The sequence below is a fragment of the Physeter macrocephalus genome, chromosome 12, assembly GCF_002837175.3.
Source record: "Physeter macrocephalus isolate SW-GA chromosome 12, ASM283717v5, whole genome shotgun sequence".
Classification (NCBI taxonomy): domain Eukaryota; kingdom Metazoa; phylum Chordata; class Mammalia; order Artiodactyla; family Physeteridae; genus Physeter; species Physeter macrocephalus.
The window spans coordinates 79,123,638-79,142,975 of record NC_041225.1 but is presented as its reverse complement, the minus strand read 5'-3'; the positions used below and the strand labels follow the sequence as shown (position 1 = coordinate 79,142,975).

At 37.3% G+C, this 19,338-nt stretch overlaps 1 protein-coding gene across 2 annotated transcripts in view; it reads left to right on the top strand.

The window, feature by feature from the left end:
* The first annotated feature begins 320 nt into the window (after positions 1-320).
* PELI1 (pellino E3 ubiquitin protein ligase 1) overlaps positions 321-19,338 on the top strand; it is a 49,323-nt gene continuing 30,305 nt past the window's right edge. Inside the window, exon 1 of one of the 2 annotated variants that reach the window (XM_024133537.2) lies at positions 321-455. The gene's annotated coding sequence lies outside the window, so the exon portion shown is untranslated. Of the gene's footprint in view, positions 456-6,497; positions 6,531-19,338 lie in introns of those variants that run through there. The other variant, XM_055089206.1, reaches the window with a different exon arrangement.

The following is a 19,338-nucleotide window of genomic DNA, read 5'->3' as shown; positions in this document are numbered from 1 at the left end:
TACAACTCCCAAGAGACCACTCGGCGCCGCGGCGCCGCCTCCCGCTGTGGCCCTGCCCCGTCCCCTCCCTCCGGCCCCGCCCTCCAGCTAGTCCCCTCCCCTCCCTCCGAGAGTGTGTCAGAGACCCAGAGGCGGTGTGAGGCGGAGGAACCGTCGGGGGGCGCCGCCGCCGCCGCCGCCTCCAGCAGCAGCACAAGCCGCGCCGCACGTTCGGATTTGCCTCGAGCCCTCCGGGAGCGCATCACAAAGCGGACCCCACGGCTTTCCCTCCGCCCGCGGCTTCTCCAGCGCTTGGCTCCGCGACCAACTTCCTTTCGCCGGGTTCGGCCGGCAGGCGAGGAAGGCTGCGGTGGAACGCCGGGCTGTCTGCTCGTGCTCCTCGCGCACGCACCCTTCACCCCCCTCGCTCCGGGTCTCGGGGCCGTGCTGGGATTCCGGCCATCAGCAATTGTCCGGTGAGTGTGGCCGCGGCGTGCCGTGGGAGGGGTCGCGGCGGGGCCACCGAGGGATGCGGGCCAGGCGGGCGCGCAACTTCCTCGGCGGCTTCCCCCGGCGGCCGGCCGGCTCTCCCCGCCCGCCTGCGCGCCCCCGCGCCGGAGGCGGCCGAGAGAGGAGTTTGCGGCGCCTGCATCCAGCGCTCTCGCAGGAGGAAGCGCCTTTGTCAGGAGCCGGCGGGCGCCCCCTCCCCCTCCGCCTGAGTGCGGGCGCGCGGCGGCCAAGTCCGAGCCCCGCGCCGGGCCGCCAGCTGCTGGAGGGGAGCTCCGCGGGGGCGGGGAGCAAGACAGAAAAAAGAGAAACAAAGGGGTGGTGGGCTTTTGTTTGTGCGAATCTGATAACTTCGTCTTCCTTCCTTACATAACACAGACTCCCAAGTTAGTCATTCTTTTTTTTTGTTACGATTATTGCCATCATCTTTGCGTGTCCTTCGCGTTTTCTTTCGTCTCTGGATCTCAGAGCACTTAAAAACACTAATTAATTACACCTCCGGGGCCCCTACGAAACAGGTTAATAAGCCCGTTTCTGTAAGTAGGTAAACTGAGGTCCAGAAGAGCTCTCTAATTGATGGATACGCTTTCTCTTCCACCGCACCTGGTGTCTGAGGACCTGAAAGCACCTATGAGTAAAAGAACTCGTTCTTCAGTGCCCCGTGGAAAAGTTAAAGATGCTCATTTTGCTCACAGGCTAACTAAAGTCTAAAAGAAGTCGGGGTGATTGTTAGGTAGTTCAAACAATAACTCTTTTTACATAGTGTTTGAATCTTAAAACCTCAAAAGAGTCTTGAAAAATGCTCCGAGTGGGGAAAATACTGTACATCACAAACTCACCTCACCCATCTACTTTTATTTTTGTACATGCAAGTCTCTTACAAGGCGGGAGAGCAGTGATGGGGGTGGGGGATGGGGGTTGGGGAAGGGAGGGCAGAGATTTTTTTAATGGAGGCTTAACAGATTTTAATCACTACACTCAAGGAAATGTGTCTTGGTTTTAATAGCACCATCGTTTAGTCATCAGATAATTGAGTGAGCACTTTATCCATAAAGCGCTGGTTGTGCTAAGAACTGACGCTTTAAGTGTACGAAACGGTCATCTATTTGTTTTGGTTCAAAGACTGTGTACTTCTCTTACTCTGCAAAATGTTATTTTGTTTTCTTAGCAGCTGATCTTTTGTTTTAGAACTGGCTTTGTCTTTTTCTACATTGACTATGTGTTACTTTTATAGCTGAGCAGAATCGTAAGAATGTTGTTGTTGTTGTTGTTTAGTTTGCATAGTAGTGTGAATTTAAATTTTTGAATTGTGGAGAAGGTTCGGTTTCTCCAGTTCTTCGGTTTCGGTTTATGACGTTTTCTTTATAGCTAACAGAGAAAATGTTTTCTCGGTGTGATCAGATTTATATCTTTCAAAACATTGTCCTTCTTGTACAAATACAGCATAGGAATTCCTTATGTTTTTTATTCACATCAAAAACCTCTTCTGGAGGAAAATACATAATTCTGAGGACAAGTTTGTTTATTTTGGTAGTTGAACCAAACTGGAAGGTACTAAAAATTTAAATCAAGCATCATTTCTACTAGTTATTTCCTGAGATGAATAATGATCAGAACTGTAGTAACAGTACTTTCTCTTTTCTTAAATTCTCTTGAACTTAATTTTGTACTTTATAGTTGCCCCCAGATTTTAGATTCTGGTGGTCCCATCAGAAAAGGAAAAGACATTTGTTATTTTAATATTTTTCCCCCAATCCTCTAACCTGTCCCCTTTCTGTAGTATGTTGAAAGAGATCTTGAGTTTAAAAAATTGAAAAATAAGTTGTTTGGAACATACAGTTAAGTGTATGGAAAATTGTATGTAGTGAAGTGGTTATAATACTTCATTTAATAAATTTAAGACTTTTAAAGAGAAAACTGTCACCTAGGTTTTTATTAATATTATAGAAGTGCTGTAATGTAATAATAGTAGTATTTATTGACTTGAAAAAAGTGATCTGGGAATTGTGCCTTAGTGGCGGATTTGGGGTGAGGGGTGCAGAAATCTGTGCTCTCCTTAAAATTTTCATTTAGGTGACCTTACAGTTGGTTATGTTGAACTTTTTCTGTAACGTTTACAAACCAGATTTGCCAGAGGCATTTGTACTTTAAGGTAGCTACTAACACAATGTCTTCTCAGTCACTGGAGTCCAAAGGCAGAAGTTAGTGTTGACTGTCAAAAAGGCTGGCATTGCAGGTTTCCTAGTTTCTTTGGGACCCCTTACAGGAAATGAGTGAAAAGTACAGGGCAGGGAACTGAGTCTAGTACTGCTGAGCTACTGAGCCAAGTTTCAAGGGGAAGCCTGAGTGTGTTTGCCTTTGTCTTTGTTTCAGGTTGTCAAAATGTCACTTGTATATGAAGAGTTCTGTCAATTCAGAATATGCCTTATTGTGGTTGTCCAGTAGGTCAGATGATAAGGACTACAGTAGTCCTGCTCTGTGAACAATTGTTTTCAGACAGAAGCTTCTGTAACTGATAGAGATTTTAAGCTGGAGGAGGTAGAATTGAAAACTGTCTAACATTCTCACATACATACATCTTACCATGGCATATCAATATAGACCTATTCTCATACTTATTAAATCAGAAAGGCTTATATGGATTATTTTGTTTCATCTGTTTTAACTGTATATATGAAAACATAATGACAAACACATGATGGCACTGAGAGATGGTTCTAGGAGTTTCTTTGGAAAAATCATCTTATTTCATAAAGTTACATTTGTGTCTTTTATTTGAGGAGAATAAAACATTTAAGAGCCAGTAGAAAGAAGGAAGAAAATCAGTAGAACGAAGGAAACGTGGTGAAGATGTTTTTCTAGAGTACAATAGTACAGATTCCTGACAACATTGTATAAGGGACAAAATTCTGGCTAAAGTCTGTAAACAGTGAATTCCACTTAGCATTTTCTGTTTATAGATCTCTAGCCATCTTTCCATGATTCTCTGTAAATATATCACACAGGAAAAGTAAATAGAAAGCATTCTTTCAAGGGATTTGGGTTGTTGGAGTTTTTTTACACATGTGGTAGTGGAGGTTTATTGTTTTTCTTTTAAGTTTGACCTCTGCCAGAGAACATTTTCCCCAGACAAATGTGTGGGAACCTCAAAACAAGAAATATTGGACACTGAAAGAACTAGATATAATTTCAAGTTGTACCACTAGCTTGTTTTATGTTCTCTTGAAAGATCCCTTCTAATAATTTTTCCTTCCAAAGGCTGAAAATAATTGCACTTAGTAGGTCCTACGTAGTTTTTGTTTTTGCTGAATGAATTTACAAGTAATAAAGAGAAAGCACAAGATTTCCTGAGTCAGAGAATTTCTGATTTTTTTCTTTTTAAATAGAAGTGACTGATGAACATGTGATTGGAGCCCTTCAATTAGCATAGCTTCCTTCAGAAGTAAACTTAAGAGGAAAAGAGCTTCATCAGGTGATTTAAGAGAACTGAACTGCAAATGAGTCTAAGAACACCTGATTATTTTTTCAGAATGTTGTACATGTTTTAGATTTTTTGCCACAATAAACTCCGTTTCAGAGAAGTAGAGTTCTACATGTTACTCCTTGTATCACGCCTGTAATGCTTTTTTACACCTCAAAATACCGTTTACAGAAAAATAGAATATGTTGCTGGTGCCTATGGGAAAATCCTGATGTTTGTCATCCCTCAGTTAATCGTGACCATTCATGTAGTTAAAAGTTTTTAATTGAGTACACATGTAATTTACTTCCTTTTCAAAGAATTTATTGCTGATTTTTATTTTATAATGAACCTCTTGGGATGTTGCTAGTTCTAAAAATATGTAGTCCCCCCCCCAGTTTCCCACCATGTTCTGCAGTTTCTTTTTCTGTTAATTTTTTGGCTGCAATTTGCTTTTTCCCCTAAATTGTCTAAAATGAGCTAAGAAATGTTTAAACATACTTGACAAGAAATACAGTCAGTAATTTATTATGCTAAGCTTCAGCTAAATTTCCAAATACTAGGTATGTGAATCCGTTTTAGAGATAGACGTATACTTACTTTGAAGGGGGCTAAAACAGGGATATAGCCAATAGATTTCATCTTGGGTACCAAATCTGATTGCCTGGTGGTGACTGCCTAGAGTCTTATGTTTAGAAAATCGGGAGTCCTGGTTCAGACTCAGCAGGAACGAGTGCTGTGATTAGCAATTTCTGCAGTTGGGTGGGTGGTGGGCTTTTGGCATGAATGCCAAATATTCATTTTGTACTTATTGGATGCCTTTTATGTGTCAGACACTGGTCTAGATGCTGATATCACACAGACTAAAATCTCTGCCTTATGGTGTTTACATTCTAATAACAAGACACAGACAATAAAAAGGTAAAATATTTTGTGTTTTAATGACAAATGACCTGGTTTCTTTAAAAAATAAATAACAAGAAATGGGGGGGGGATATAAGATTAAAAGCAACTAAAGGAGCATATCCACCAAATGTATTGTGTGGACCTTAGATCCTGCTTTGAGCAAACTAACTGTAACAGGACATTGATGAAAAATTTGGGAAATTTGGACATTGATGGGTGTTTAATAAAAAGGAATTGTCCATTTTTTAGGGTGTAGTAATGTTTTATGGTTTTAAAACAAGAGTCCTTACCTTTTGGAGGTATATTTATGAATTAAAATATGGTATCTGGATTTTTTTTACTTTAACATAATTTGCAGGGGAGAGGAGCATAGATGAAACAGTATTGGCCCTATATTGGAAAATTTTTGAAACTAGATAATGGATACATGAGATTTCTTATATTCTCTCTACTTTTGTGTAGGTTTGAAAATTTCCATAATTAACAGTTTTACACACACAAATAAAGCAGAAAGGGGGAAGAGGGAATGTATGGGATGAGAGTGAGAAGGTGATAGTTATTTGAGTAAAAGACCTGAAGGAGGTGAGGGAGTAAGCCTTGCAGGTAATCTTACGGCAGGACATTCCAGGTGGAGGGAACAGTGAGTACAGTGACCCTGAGATTGGAGCTTGATTGGAATGCAAGAAATTACAAGAAAACCAGTGTGTCTGGGTTAGAGTGAGAGAGAATAATAGCAGGGGATAGTCAGAAATATAAAGGAAGGGTAGAGGAGACCAGATGGTACAGGACTTGGTTGTCCATCCTTCCTTTAAAGTAAAAGATATTTATTTTATACACTTATCTAAAATAAGTCTAGTTTAGTCCCCCTGGAAGCTCTACACTTATTTCAACAATACTAGCATTACTCAAATTTTTTTGGTTCTTTTTTTTTTTTTAATTGCCTTCTAAGCCAGTTTAAGAGCCACTCATGAACAGAGCTCATTACTTTCTATTTCTGCCTTGTTTTTAAGGAAAAAGGGGGGTATTAGCCTCATGATACCTTATTTATCAGATATGACTCAGAAAGGATTTTGACAGAAAGAAAATAGGAAATAACTTCAGGCTGTTAGTAAATGTCAGATCTACTCTGAGAAGGCCATTACTGTTTCTGAAAATCAGATCCACCCGTAGACTAAAGAGGAACTTTATTATAATGTTCTGGACAATTATAGCATCATTTAAAGTAAGGATATAACCTGTGAGAGTGACTAATATGGAAGAGACTATACTCATTTGGATATTTAAGTTCTGTCTCATACATTAAAACACATAACATATACATACAAGACCATGCATATTTCTTAAGTATTCAAAACAGTCATTGCTGATAAGTTTCATTTGTGTCATGCATCTAAGACTGAAGAGATGGCATTTATCGTTGTAATGAAATTGTATAACTTTCTTGTTGCAATGGCATACACTTGGGAATTGAAAGACTAGCCACATGTTTAGTGTTAGGAATCTGGCTTTCAAGTCTTCTTGTATTCATGCTTCAAATCTCAGATTAGTAATTTTTTCAAGAACATGCTGATTTCCCATAAAGAACTCTTTTTAAATATTTTTTAAAAAATAACTTTATTTATTTTATTTTTGGCTGCGTTAGGTCTCCGTTGCTGCCTGCGGGCTTTCTCTGGTTGCGGTGAGTGGGGGCTACTCTTCGTTGTGGTGCGTGGGCTTCTCACTGCAGTGGCTTCTTGTTGCAGAGCACGGGCTCTAGGCTCGCGGGCTTCAGTAGTTGCAGCATGCAGTCTCAGTAGTTGTGGCCCACAGGCTCACTAGTTGTGACGCACGGGCTTAGTTGCTCCGCGGCATGTGGGATCTTCCCGGACCAGGGCTCGAACCTGTGTCCCCTGCATTGGCAGGCGGGTTCTTAACCACTGTGCCACCAGGGAAGTCCCTCTTTTTAAATCTTGATTAAAATTATAGAAAAATCAGTCCTCATCCTCCAAATGTTTGAAAGCCCCACCCCCAGAAAAAACCTTCCATAAATATGGGTTTTTTAAATCTTCTACTTAAAGGGCAGTGTACATGTAGAGATTACTAATTTTGAATACTTTTATACTAGTTCATTTTTTTTATAAGAATAAGTCTTCCAACCTGAGAAATGAAACGTATTTCAGTGGTTTTTACTCTACTGACAGCACTGAATAAAGAAAACATCCTTTTTCTAGTTAATTATGCGTAACGGGAAGGCACATATTTTCTTTAACCAATAATGTGTAGAATATAATGGGATTAAGTAGAATTTGTGAAATGTTATTATATAATAGATTGCAAAAAGTGACCACTAAGCATATAAGTATATAACTGTATAAGGAATACTTTAACAACGCTTCCTATTTTTCAGAAAATTGTTAGGAATCTAGTTCTTTAATTCACTCAAGAGTTTTTGTCCCTTTGGTGGATAGATAGATAGGTAGATAGCCAGACCCTTTCTTCATATACTGCACATACTATTAGGATTGAGCTGCTAGGCTGGATTGTTTAATGCGTTTTAAACACTAACCTATGAGCATGGAACACAGAGCCCATGTTTAATTTCTTGGTTTTCCACTAACTCTGAAAGTCTTTAAAAAGCTATCTTTGGTTCATCTGTAAAATAAAAGTGGTGGTAGTTTTTCAGAAAGGACTTTGAAATTCTAAGGTGGTGACTGTACTTATGTGTGGCTTGTTTTAGAAATAGCTTTCAGTCTTTTGGTGGTAGGATTATGAATCTGTTTTTCATTTCCATTTTTGTGGAATAAATAACTTCTGAGGGAGGAGGAAGAGAAAGAGAGAGGGGGAGGGAGCAAGAAAAGGAAGGAAAGCAAAAAATTGGTTCTCACAAAATAGTAAACATGACCATGGATAGATAATTCTTGTAACTTGAATCTATTTAAGTGTCCATGACCTAATGAGCTAAGACTCAAACTTATAAATGAAGTAGAGAATAATAATGATAATACACCTTCCATTTTAAGAAAAAAAGTTGCTTTGCAAAAGGGACATGTTATATTTCATGTTGACGTAAGCATTATGACCATGATAAAGCCTGTACTTCATCTTGGAATTGATGATGATTAACAGTAGTTAAAAATTATATGGAAATTCATGGGCTTCCCTGGTGGCGCAGTGGTTGAGAGTCCGCCTGCCGATGCAGGGATCACGGGTTCATGCCCCAGTCCAGGAAGATCCCACATGCTGCTGAGTGGCTGGGCCCGTGAGCCATGGCCGCTGAGCCTGTTCAGTCTATTACTTAAGCTCTATAGATGGTTGCAGCATCAGGTTCTAGGTTATTTCTTTCACCTTGTGCATTGCAAATACTCATATTCCACATCCCTGCCTCTCTCACTTCATCTCTCTCTCATGCTCATCTCTCCATCACTCTCACTGGCTCTGTTTATCTTCCTTCACCAGCTTTAGTAGTGCCCATTGCTCTTATACAGTGTTTTCTACATTTGTCTGCCATTTTTAAATATTTATAAAGAGGGCTTGGAATGAATTAAGGGCCTAGAAGAAGTGACATGTAGATGGCAAGTATAACACTTTTCCTATTTGTGTCTTATGTACTTAGCTTCTTTTTATCTTGTGCTATTTTTGGTGTGTATTCTGGTGGAGGGATGGTATATTGTATTAGCTGGCACTAACTGACCTATAGGATGGAATACTTTTTGAACTCATTAATGTAGGAAATAGTAATAAACTCATTGATTTGAAAGCCTCATAAGTTAATCCTGCATCTATACACAATCTATACGAATCTATACTTAAACTAGCCTAGTGGAATTTCAAAAGCTGTTTTCAGCTCTTGGTGTATGTTGTTGTCTTTTCTGAAAATGTCAAACAATCAGGGACTTCATCATCACTGTAATAATAGTTAATCCTAAACGGCCTTGGGGAAAAACTGTGTCTAGACTCATGTTGAGCTGCTTTTTGACAGTCGAGAGGAAAGGAGAAAAAGGTCAATAATATGGTGAAGTCATTTATAACTTCTTCCTTCCATAGAATGAAATATGAGGCGAGTGGCCCTGATTTTTTGCTAGTTGTAGTGTTCAGCATGTCAGTTGGCTTAATCTTCAGAAGGCACAATTAAGTTTAATTTTATTTTTTAACAATAAATGAAAACAATTGAAGGTGTGTGGTTCTTCAAAACCTTAGTGTTGTACTCCTGGTTCTTGGCAGATACTGTCCACAGTACTTCATGTTCCTGGGAGTTTATGCCAGATTTAATGAACTGCATGTACTGGAAACACTCAAAGCTGATTTTCTTTAATTTTAGACTACAGTTAACATAATGGATGTTTCTTCGAATTGTCCCTTACTACCATACTTTAAAACTTACCAAAGGACCAAAACATCCAAATTACAAAGTTAAGTTTATCATTCATGAGAAAACGTGTGAAATGTGTCTCTTTTATAAAGTTCTGGCTGCTTCTAATTAGGAACCACAGCCCTATAGACGGACTTCATGTACTGAAAGATTTCAAATTTACTTATTGCTTTACTGTAATTTTCATCTAAAATGGGATGATTCAGTCTCTGAATTAGTCCTATCAGTTCACTGAAGGAGTTATGAATTTTGAGGTGGACTACCTTTTTAAAATTTCATCACCAACAGCACTTCCTCAACAAAAAGTAAATCTCATTTTGCTGAAGCTTCTTGATTGTATCTCTTGTAGAAATGGCATGCCAGTTTATCTGCATAGAGTTGAGCTCTTAAAAGCCCAGTCTTTTAAGGCTTCCGCCAGAATCTGCCTCTTGAAGCTGTGTTTAAAATGGCTTCCAAAAAGGATTTGGTAGTTTTCAAAACTGAATAGGCTGTTAATGATTCAATATGCCCCCTCATTCTCCTCCTACTTCTTAAATTGAAAGCTCCTTCGTAGCATCTAGGTGCCCTGAGTCATCACGGCTAAATTCTAAAGAAGAATTGTCAAATGGAAAAACTCACCATGAAGTAAAATTGTCAGAAAACAATCTGAGTCAGAGATAAGTCATTGATCACAGTGATACAACTTAGAGGTTGTGGGCTTCATTTAAATCTTTGAATGTACTTACATGTAAGTCTTTATCATAGGGCTTGTAAATTCTAAGGACTTATTTATCCCCAGTTAAATTTTAATTGGTTTGATTTTTCTTATCTATTATACAAAAATGATTTATTATTATTATTTTTTAATAAGTATATCAGAAAGGAGAAGCTGTATGATTCAGGATAAGAAAGTCTCTTGATTCAGAAGATCACTTATTATCTCCATATTGCTAAATCCAATGACACTTTTCCAGTATTTATCTTACCTGATCTCTCAGCAACATTTGACATTGTTGCTACTTCCTACTTTTTTTTTTTTTAACATCTTTATTGGAGTATAATTGCTTTACACTGGTGTGTTAGTTTTTGCTTTACAGCAAAGTGAATCAGTTATACATATACATATGTTCCCATATCTCTTCCCTCTTGCGTCTCGCTACTTTTTGAAACATTCTTCTTCACTTCCAGGACACCATATACCTTACACCAACACCTTAATGCTGTTGCTTTTTAAATCTCTTTCAGAAGCTGCTGCTGTTCTTGCAGAATCCTAAATTTTTGAATTCCACAAGGCTTGGTCTTTTTTTTTTTTTTTTAATTTATGTGTTTTGGCTGCATTGGGTCTTCATTGCTGCGTGCGGGTCCTTCTCTAGTTGTGGCGAGCGGGGGCTACTCTTCATCGCAGTGTGTGGGCTTCTCATTGTGGTGGCTTCTCTTGTTGCAGAGCACAGGCTCTAGGCGCGTGGGCTTCAGTAGTTGCAGCACGCAGGCTCAGTAGTTGTGGCTCGTGGGCTCTAGAGTGCAAGCTCAGAAGTTGTGACGCACGGGTTTAGTTGCTTCACGGCATGTGGGATCTTCCCCAGATCAGGGCTCAAACCCGTGTACCTTGCATTGGCAGGCGGATTCTTAACCACTGAGCCACCAGGGAAGTCCAAGGGTTAGTCTTAGGTTCTCTTCTCTTATTCTGTACTCTTCCTAGGTAATTTCTTTTGTAGAAGATTTCCAGGTTTATATTTCCATCCCAAGCTCCAGACTTGTACGTATAATTGTTTCCCATGGATGTCTCAAAGGTAACTCAGGTTCAAAGTCAAACTAATGGGAATCTCAAGTTATTATTATTTATCTCCTAAGAACAGTAATACCTCCTAAGAAGGAGTTAAAGAATTAATATGTAAAAGTCTTTGAAAAATGCCTGTCACTTATGATAAGCACTGCGTACATGTTAAGATTATTACTTATTATTATCTCAGGTTTACAGGAGAGGAAACTGAACCTCAGTACAGTTGGTCCAAGTCTCACACCTATTAAATGACAGTGCCAAGAGTCAACATAGACAGTCTGACTCCAGAACTCCCTTAACCACTCTATTTTACTTCATCTCAACTAATAAGAATTTATCTCATCCTTTTGCACACGGACTCCAAATTAATGGTCTCGTCGTGATCCTAAGAGTATTGTAATTCATTCCAGCAAACACACCTCGTGTTTAAAATGTAGAAGATCTAAAATATGCAGGTAAAATTTTACTTCAGTAAGATATGAGAAGCACAAGGATATACATCTTAATTCCATTTTATTCCATGTGTATTTTTTGTTTTTTTCCCTTTCTTGTTAGCAGTTAAGTCACGAAAATCCCTAGAAAATGGAAGTACTAATTCTGTATTACTCTTAAGTGACTTCAGTTGTTGTCATTTACTTACTCTGTTAAATCCTCTTTAGCTAAAATTTTCAGAATGACTTGGGGGCTCAATATCATGTTGTATCCACATAATATGCTTAAAATCAATAATTTTTATGATTTTGATTAACTACTACCTCTTTTGAAATTATGTAGTGATTTGTCTGTTTTCAGAAGTCTAAGACATTTCAATTTCCCAAGGAATTTGTCTTTGAATTTTAATTTTATCGGCGGATTTTCAAATAAGAACTTTGATTTTAGCATTATATCTTTGTATTAGATTCTAGATGTAGTTGAATCTGCTTAATTTTATAAGCTTTAGTCTCTGACTCTCATTTAACTGTTTAGTAAAAAGCACATCTGGATATTATTTACAGTTTCTATAGAGGATTTACTTCCCCCCTCCCCCCAATTACTTATTTCTTTTTTCCATTGTTGATTTTTTATTCTTATTCCTTTGCGGCAAAAAAAAATTTTTTTATTTTGTATTAAGATAGTATAAAGGCAGAAGATATAAAGTCTTTCATAGTCTTTGAACTTAGCAGGGGGTGGGGTGTTCTTGAGAAGGAGAGTGGATTTTGAAAAACCAGAATCATCTATGGGGAAGAGTCTGTTTTTACATTGTTTTTGGAACTGAATTCTATGACCTAGTGTATTTATTATTGGAAAACACTTAAAATAGTTGTTACATCAGCTAAGACTCTATTTTGACAGAAAACTCCATTCAAACTGGCTTAAGTAGGGGTGAGCCCAGGGGGCGGGGGAAGGAGATTTATAATGGTTTGTGTAAACTGGTCCAGGATAGGTGTGGCATCAAGAATGGCTCCACCCAAGGCTCAAATAATGTCATCAAGACTCAATTCTGTATGTTTCTTGGCACTGCTTCCTCAGTGTTAGCTTTGTTCTCCAGCCCTACATAAGCAAAAAAATAACAGTCCCTTCAGCCCCTAAATCCTTAGAGTCATGTGTATCTGGAAAGATTAACCATCTTTTTCCTAGAGGTCCCAGCAAAAGTCTCACTGCATCTCATGAGCTCATAGTAGCCCACTTCCCTTGTAGCCAAGGGAATGTGAAGTTTGGATTATCTGGGACAGAGCCATGTACCCAGCTATCGAGTTTGAGGGTGTAGTCAACTACACCAGACACACATAAACTGTATGTATTTACAATAAGGGAATGAAAATATCATTATATCACCAGAAGAGTGAACGTTTTTTGGGCACTGGAAAATAGATGTATTTTATAGTATCTCTTCCTTTTTAAGAGTTAGCACTCAAAAACCAGTTTGATATTTTTTTAAATTTAGTATTTAGCGCTAATTTGGAATTTGTATAATTTCACTTCCAAATTAGTTTCAAGCAGTATGTAAATGGGAATTGCTAGACTTTTCACCTCTGAAGAGCTTTGAGAATGTATCAAAATTTAAAATTTGGTGCTATGTTAACGAATACCATACTACTAATTTTCCTATTATCTATGGTAATCCATTTTGTTGATAGCTAGTTCTTGTGATATAGGGCAGTGTCTTTATGGGTTAACATCTTTTTCTAGGTTAAGACTTCTTTAATGCCTTAAGCAGACTGGGCTCTTGGACCAAGAACTTCATAAAGAACCATAAAATCGAATATTCTCTCCTGGACACTCAGGGCCTTGGTGAGAGGAGGTGGAGTAAGGGGCAATAAGGGACACTAGTAAAGACATTACATATTGATTTCTATGACTGATTTTAGTCTGAAAATGAAAACTTGGTTCTTACTGAAAAAAATAAGATACCCATTGTAGGGGTTTTCTTGCTTTTTAACATCAAAAATATGAAATGAAGTGGCAAATGATATTTACATTTCAGTCTCTAATATAATCATTTAGCTGTCTCTTTCTAGTTCTTATGTTACATTAATATGTATATGAATGAGTACATCCATCCTCATAAGGCTTTAATATTCTATAGTCTCTAGGAAATTTTAGTTTTTTTCTTTTAAATTTCATGACACCCCAGAAATATTTATGCTTTATCCACCAAAATTAAAATGAACACTCCAAAGGATCTAATGTAAATGTATATTTAACATCATCTTTTCCTTTATTATTAAGTGCTGCAAAATGAGCAAAACACTTTCTCTTGGGGGAGTTTTCAGCTTTAATAGGAGATAGCACAAGGTCATACATAACTGTAATGCAAAGCTGGATATAAGGATAAGAGTTTAGGGGATGAGGAAAAATTTCCTGATTGGAAAAGGAATATCAAATGGGTCTTGAAACATTAACAGAATTTTTTTTACAGGTAAATAGGGATAACATTAAAAGTTACTGTTTACTGAGCATTTATTATATATTCAGTTTCATTTTTGTCCAAAACGTGTGTTATATATGACATAGAGAGGGACAGCCGTGGCACTTTATACTTGGGAAGTAGTTGGAAAGAATTTGAATTACAATGGATTTAAAAGACACATGGTTTAAAACTTAAAAATTGAAGTAATGGAGCTTATTGGGGCACATCAACTGGGGAGCTTTCTATTTCAGCCACCACAGTAACTCTTCCTAGTATAAATGCTAGTTGAGAATCATTTCTAACAAAAATTACATTGTTTCTCTGTAGGTAATCAATGATTTGAATAAAAACTTAATAGTACATACATTCCCTTGGGGGTGCTAAATTAATGTTCTAACATTAGAGTCATTATTAAAGAAATCCCTGTAACGGTATATGGATCAGCAATATTACCAATTGTAGACTGTATTCTACATCTTCTAGAATCAGCAATGTATTTATTTACCTGGTTTTTATATAGGTGTTAGTGCATTTTACAAATATAGGATGGTTCATTTAAAGTGGATTTTCCACAATACAGTGTGACATTAAATGAGTGGTCTTAGAAAATTTATAAATAGTCTGAATATTTACTGAAGAACATTTTATAATAAAAAAGGGAATAATATATTTCATGAGTTATTAAGAATTTAAGTCTTAAAAAGGGCAATTAGACAAAGCCTATTCGAATGATTATAATTGCAGTTTATTGAATTATATGAAAAAGAGCCCAAATTAGTTTAAACAAATAAGATCTGAATCTGTGGTATTGTGTGCCTAGTATTTTTTTCATTGAATGTCAGGGGTATATTAAAGTGCCTACATTTATGTTTCTGTACAAAGGATTGTTCTGACAGTAAGTTGAAGTCATTTTCACCATTTATTGCTGTCTAAAAATTTCCCTTGACTTCACATTTTGTTCTGAATGTCTTGGTTTCTTTCCTCCACCTACACAACATTGAACGCAAGTGAAGCAAGAGTTGCAATATGAATTTGAGAACCCTGGCTTTTTTTTTTTTCCAAAACAAAATACACCTTTATTATAAGGTTGCTTTTTATTGCTACCAAAAAACACTTTTTGGCAAGTGTTCAATAAATGTGTGAATAACCTAATTGATTTAGTGGAATGAATAGGAAGCTTTTCTATTTGTCTTTGTAGATGCTTGGCTCAGTAAACACAGTCATAGACCAAATGCTATATGGTCAAAGGTAAAAACAAAACCAAAAAACTCCGAAGGCCCTCCAGACTTACATATCCAAATAACAATTTCTTGTCTCTGTCAGGGCCTTCAAAGAGAAAGAGCAATATGTTAATGAAATCTTATTTCTATTATGAAAAATAATCATGTTAACGCACATAAAACTCAGTGCTTTGACAAATGTTAATACGTGAAAATATTGATAGAGGAGATCCTCTTTTAAGAATTGTAAGCTGTATGAAATTCAAAGATATGTGTGGAAATTTAAACATACTATCATATACTCTGCAATAAAACTCCAGTAAAGGCAGGAAGCATAATTAGGACAAAGATAACAATAGAAGCAAATTAAGAATTTTTTTAAAACTCATTATATAAATGTCATATTAGTTCAACTCAGTCTGTAACTCTGGTTAAAAATGAAAAAATTTCGGAAAATTTTGAGGTCCTGTAAAAAAAAAATTCTGTAGTGGGAGAGGAAAAAAGAAAGAAATGGTGGTGGCAATTAAAATGTATACGGTACTTTTAAAAAGTACGTTTACAAATCTGATCACTTAGTTTTAAAAGCATAGACGTGTATAGTGTATAACTTTATTTGCTTATAAGACTATTAAATGGTTAAAATAGGAAATCTCAGAAGAATTCTAGGGGGAAAAGGTGTTTTCCCTAATTTTAATGACTCCTTTAAGATAAGAATATTTTTCATTTAATCTTTGTATCTATAACTCCTGGCACAGTACCTGACCCATAGTAGGCACTTCATAAATGTTTACAGAACTAACCTTAACTTTAAAAATTTCAGGATAGACAGTGTTATTTTTGTGGCCTTTAAAACTGTACTCTCCCCCAGCCCCGCACCACACACACACACCTTTGTATGTCAGTTTTGATACAAATAGGTTTTCAGTTTTGAATGTGAAGAAAACTGATGTTTTTCATCTACCCAATCTTAGCTTGAACTGAAATTACTTAAAAGGGAACTCGATTTAGCAGCATTCCTTCTTTTCAGGTATCTGGTGTACGGAATATAGATTCTAAACCATAGGGGTGGGAAGAATCTGGTTTTATCTGAGGTGACTGATGGGAAAAAAGTCAATAAACTAAGGTGGAGAACCAGTTGGAAAAAAGGATCTCTTCTTGTCTAGTGGTCATTCCTAACAAATGTAATTAGAGGGAAGCTAAATTCTGACTTTGAAATGTTAACTGAGGCAACAACCAAGATTTTCCAGGTTAGTTCCAATTTCAGGTACAAAATTACTTTGACAACAAGGAAAAGAACTATGGTTAGCAAAATTGCAGTTGTTGCAGTCAAGGTCTGGTTGGATATAGAGTTTGAGAAAAACAGTTAAAACAGCATTAAATGAATATACTTTTAACACGACGAAGTTCCAAAAGGCGTCCACTTCCGATTCATCGGTGTTAAAAACCTGACTCACTTAACATTGTTTAAGAAACATTGCTGTGATGCTCATAATCTACTAAAGCATAGTCTCCAAACAAACTTATACAGAATCATACTCTGAAAAGTTTTCAAACCAACTTTTAATGGCTTGAAATTGGATGAGTTTTGTGCTTTTGTTCTCCCATGCTTTACTGTTATTGTTTAATAAATACCAGCAAAAGGGTTATGTAACAACCTGGGCTTTTGCAAGTTAATATGCTTTAAGAGAATGTTTTTTCTGGTCTTGATAGTCTATCCACTATTGAAAAAATATAGTATAAAGAGATTTTATCTATTGTCAAGATATAAAGAGGAATCAATAATTGTTGTCATACTTTTTCTTTATGCTGAACTGCATTTTTTAAACTGAGGTTTTAGATTTTATTGTACAAATATTAAAAATCATAACGGATGAGTGATTTCTTTAGTTTCCTTCCAATCTACCCCACCCAGCTTCTCATTCTTATAGGTAAACTCATCCTTGGTCAGGTTTGTCCTGGTTCTCAGTACCTAAAAATATGAAAATATCCAACATCAAACAGATTCCTTTTGATCAGTTTGGCCTGGCTAGTTTTAAAAAGTTTAATAAGGGGCTTCCCTGGTGGCGCAGTGGTTGAGAGTCTGCCTGCCGATGCAGGGGACACGGGTTCGTGTCCCGGTCCGGGAGGATCCCATGTGCTGTGGAGCAGCTGGGCCCGTGAGCCATGGCCACTGAGCCTGTGCGTCCGGAGCCTGTGCTCTGCAACGGGAGAGGCCATAGCAGTGAGAGGCCCCGCGTACCGCAAAAAAAAAAAAAAAAAAAAAAAAAAAAAGTTTAATAAGTATCTTTCAGCTTTATATACAGCTTTGTACTTTATTTACATACTTGCCTTCCAGAAACATGTATGCAAATGATCTCACTTAGGGAGAGAGCCACATTACTATTACTAATCTGTTCTTGATCCATCAACCTGAGAAAAAAGAAAGGTACAAATCCATCCCTGTGTGGTGACCCCAAGGGTCTCCTGCCTTCCTTGGGGAAAGAGCTTTACCTCTGGGAGAAATTGAATATTAACATACACAAATGCTGAGGGAGCCCACACCAGCCTTCTGTATTCATCAATATAGATTTTCATAAATAAACAGTAAAAAATTGTGAGGAGAATCAGTGATTAGAAAAGGAGCCATGCTGCTTGTGTCCTCATGGGCTTTCTATGGCTTACATCATCCATTTCATCTTAATGAATTGGCATATATTTCCCTCTTCAGATTAACTTCTCTTATATCAGTTTAATCTGTTTGGAAAGATAACTCTTTCTTTGAGATGACTTCCCAAGAATCCCCAAAATGAATTTCATGTGTCTACTGCAGCCTATATTTTGGGTCAGACTATCCCAACTTTCTACCCAAATTTGGCAAAAACCCATTTTACCATAATGTAGTAATAAGCAGACTAAAAAATTTAATTTGACATAATGTTATTTTTATCCTAGACATTGTGGCCAGACATCTTTTGGCCCTGGCTTGATTGATTGGTTGACTTTTGCTGTGTATAGTGGTGGACAAGATGTGTGTTTAAACTCGGATGTCAGCTTTTGCCACTTAGTTTCTAAATGGCCTTGAGCAAATTATTTTGCCTGATTTCCTCATCTGTCATAAGACAGTTGTAAAAGATTGAGTTTAACAAATGTAAAGTTCTTACCAGCTACATAGTAGGTAATACAAATTTGTTTTCTTCCTTTTCTGAAAACTTTATTTAAAGACTTTGGATTAACTCCAGAGTAAAGTTCAGTCTCTACCCAGACTCTTAAGGCCCACTATATCAGGCACTTCTTTACCTTTCAGCTCCATCTCATTCAGTTATTAAACATTTATCAATGCTTGCTGATACAGTCACTGAGCTTACAGAAGGTTACATGGTCCCTGATTTCCATGCTTACTGTTTATTGGTCTCCTAACCAAACCCTTCACTCCTGGGAACATACCCTTTCCTGAGCACACAATGCATTTTTTCCGCTTGCCTTTTTTAATCTTGATGCACGTTGTTTCTCCCACCTGAAATGCCTTTTCCCCACTTATCAGAATCTAGACTGTCTCCCAAGGCCCAACTCAAATACCCCTCTTTCTATGAAGCTTTCCCTGGGTCCTCTTCCACCAAAGTGGTAACACTTTTCTTTGAAGTCTTACCTTATCTATTGTCTTTTGTTTTAATGTGGTACCTGTCCTTTACTGATTTGGGTTGGACTGACTGATTTACACCTTTTTTTTTTTTCCTAACTATAAGTAAATGAGAGGTAGTGTAGGGAATCATACCTTTTGCATTAGTTTGGATACTCCTATTGCTTCTGGCATTGTAGTGAATGCTCAATAATATGTTGGATTAGTAATTGCATTATTAGACTCTAGATGTGAGTCTAGATGTAAAAGTAAGGAGACCACAGGTCTCAGTTTGAAAATTACTCAAACATTTAAGTTGATTAAAGTGCAAGGAAGCCCATAATTGCTGTTGTTAGTAGAAGAAATCAATAAGCATTTAATGGAATCTAGAATATTGAGAGAAGGGTGGCTCTTCATAATCCTGTTGTGGAGAGATACCATCATCTGGTAACCTAGATATTAATTTTCTAACTATTTTCAGCTATTTAGCCAAATAAGGCTATAAGCTGTTTAATACTTCAAATATTTAAATAATACTTCCCTGTATAATAAACTGGTAAATGTTAAGTGTTTTCCTGAGTTGTGTGAGGCATTCTAGTAAATTATGGAGCATGAAGAGGTAGTCATGGGAACCCCCAATTTATAGCAGAATTAAGGGTTGCCTGGGATTTGCA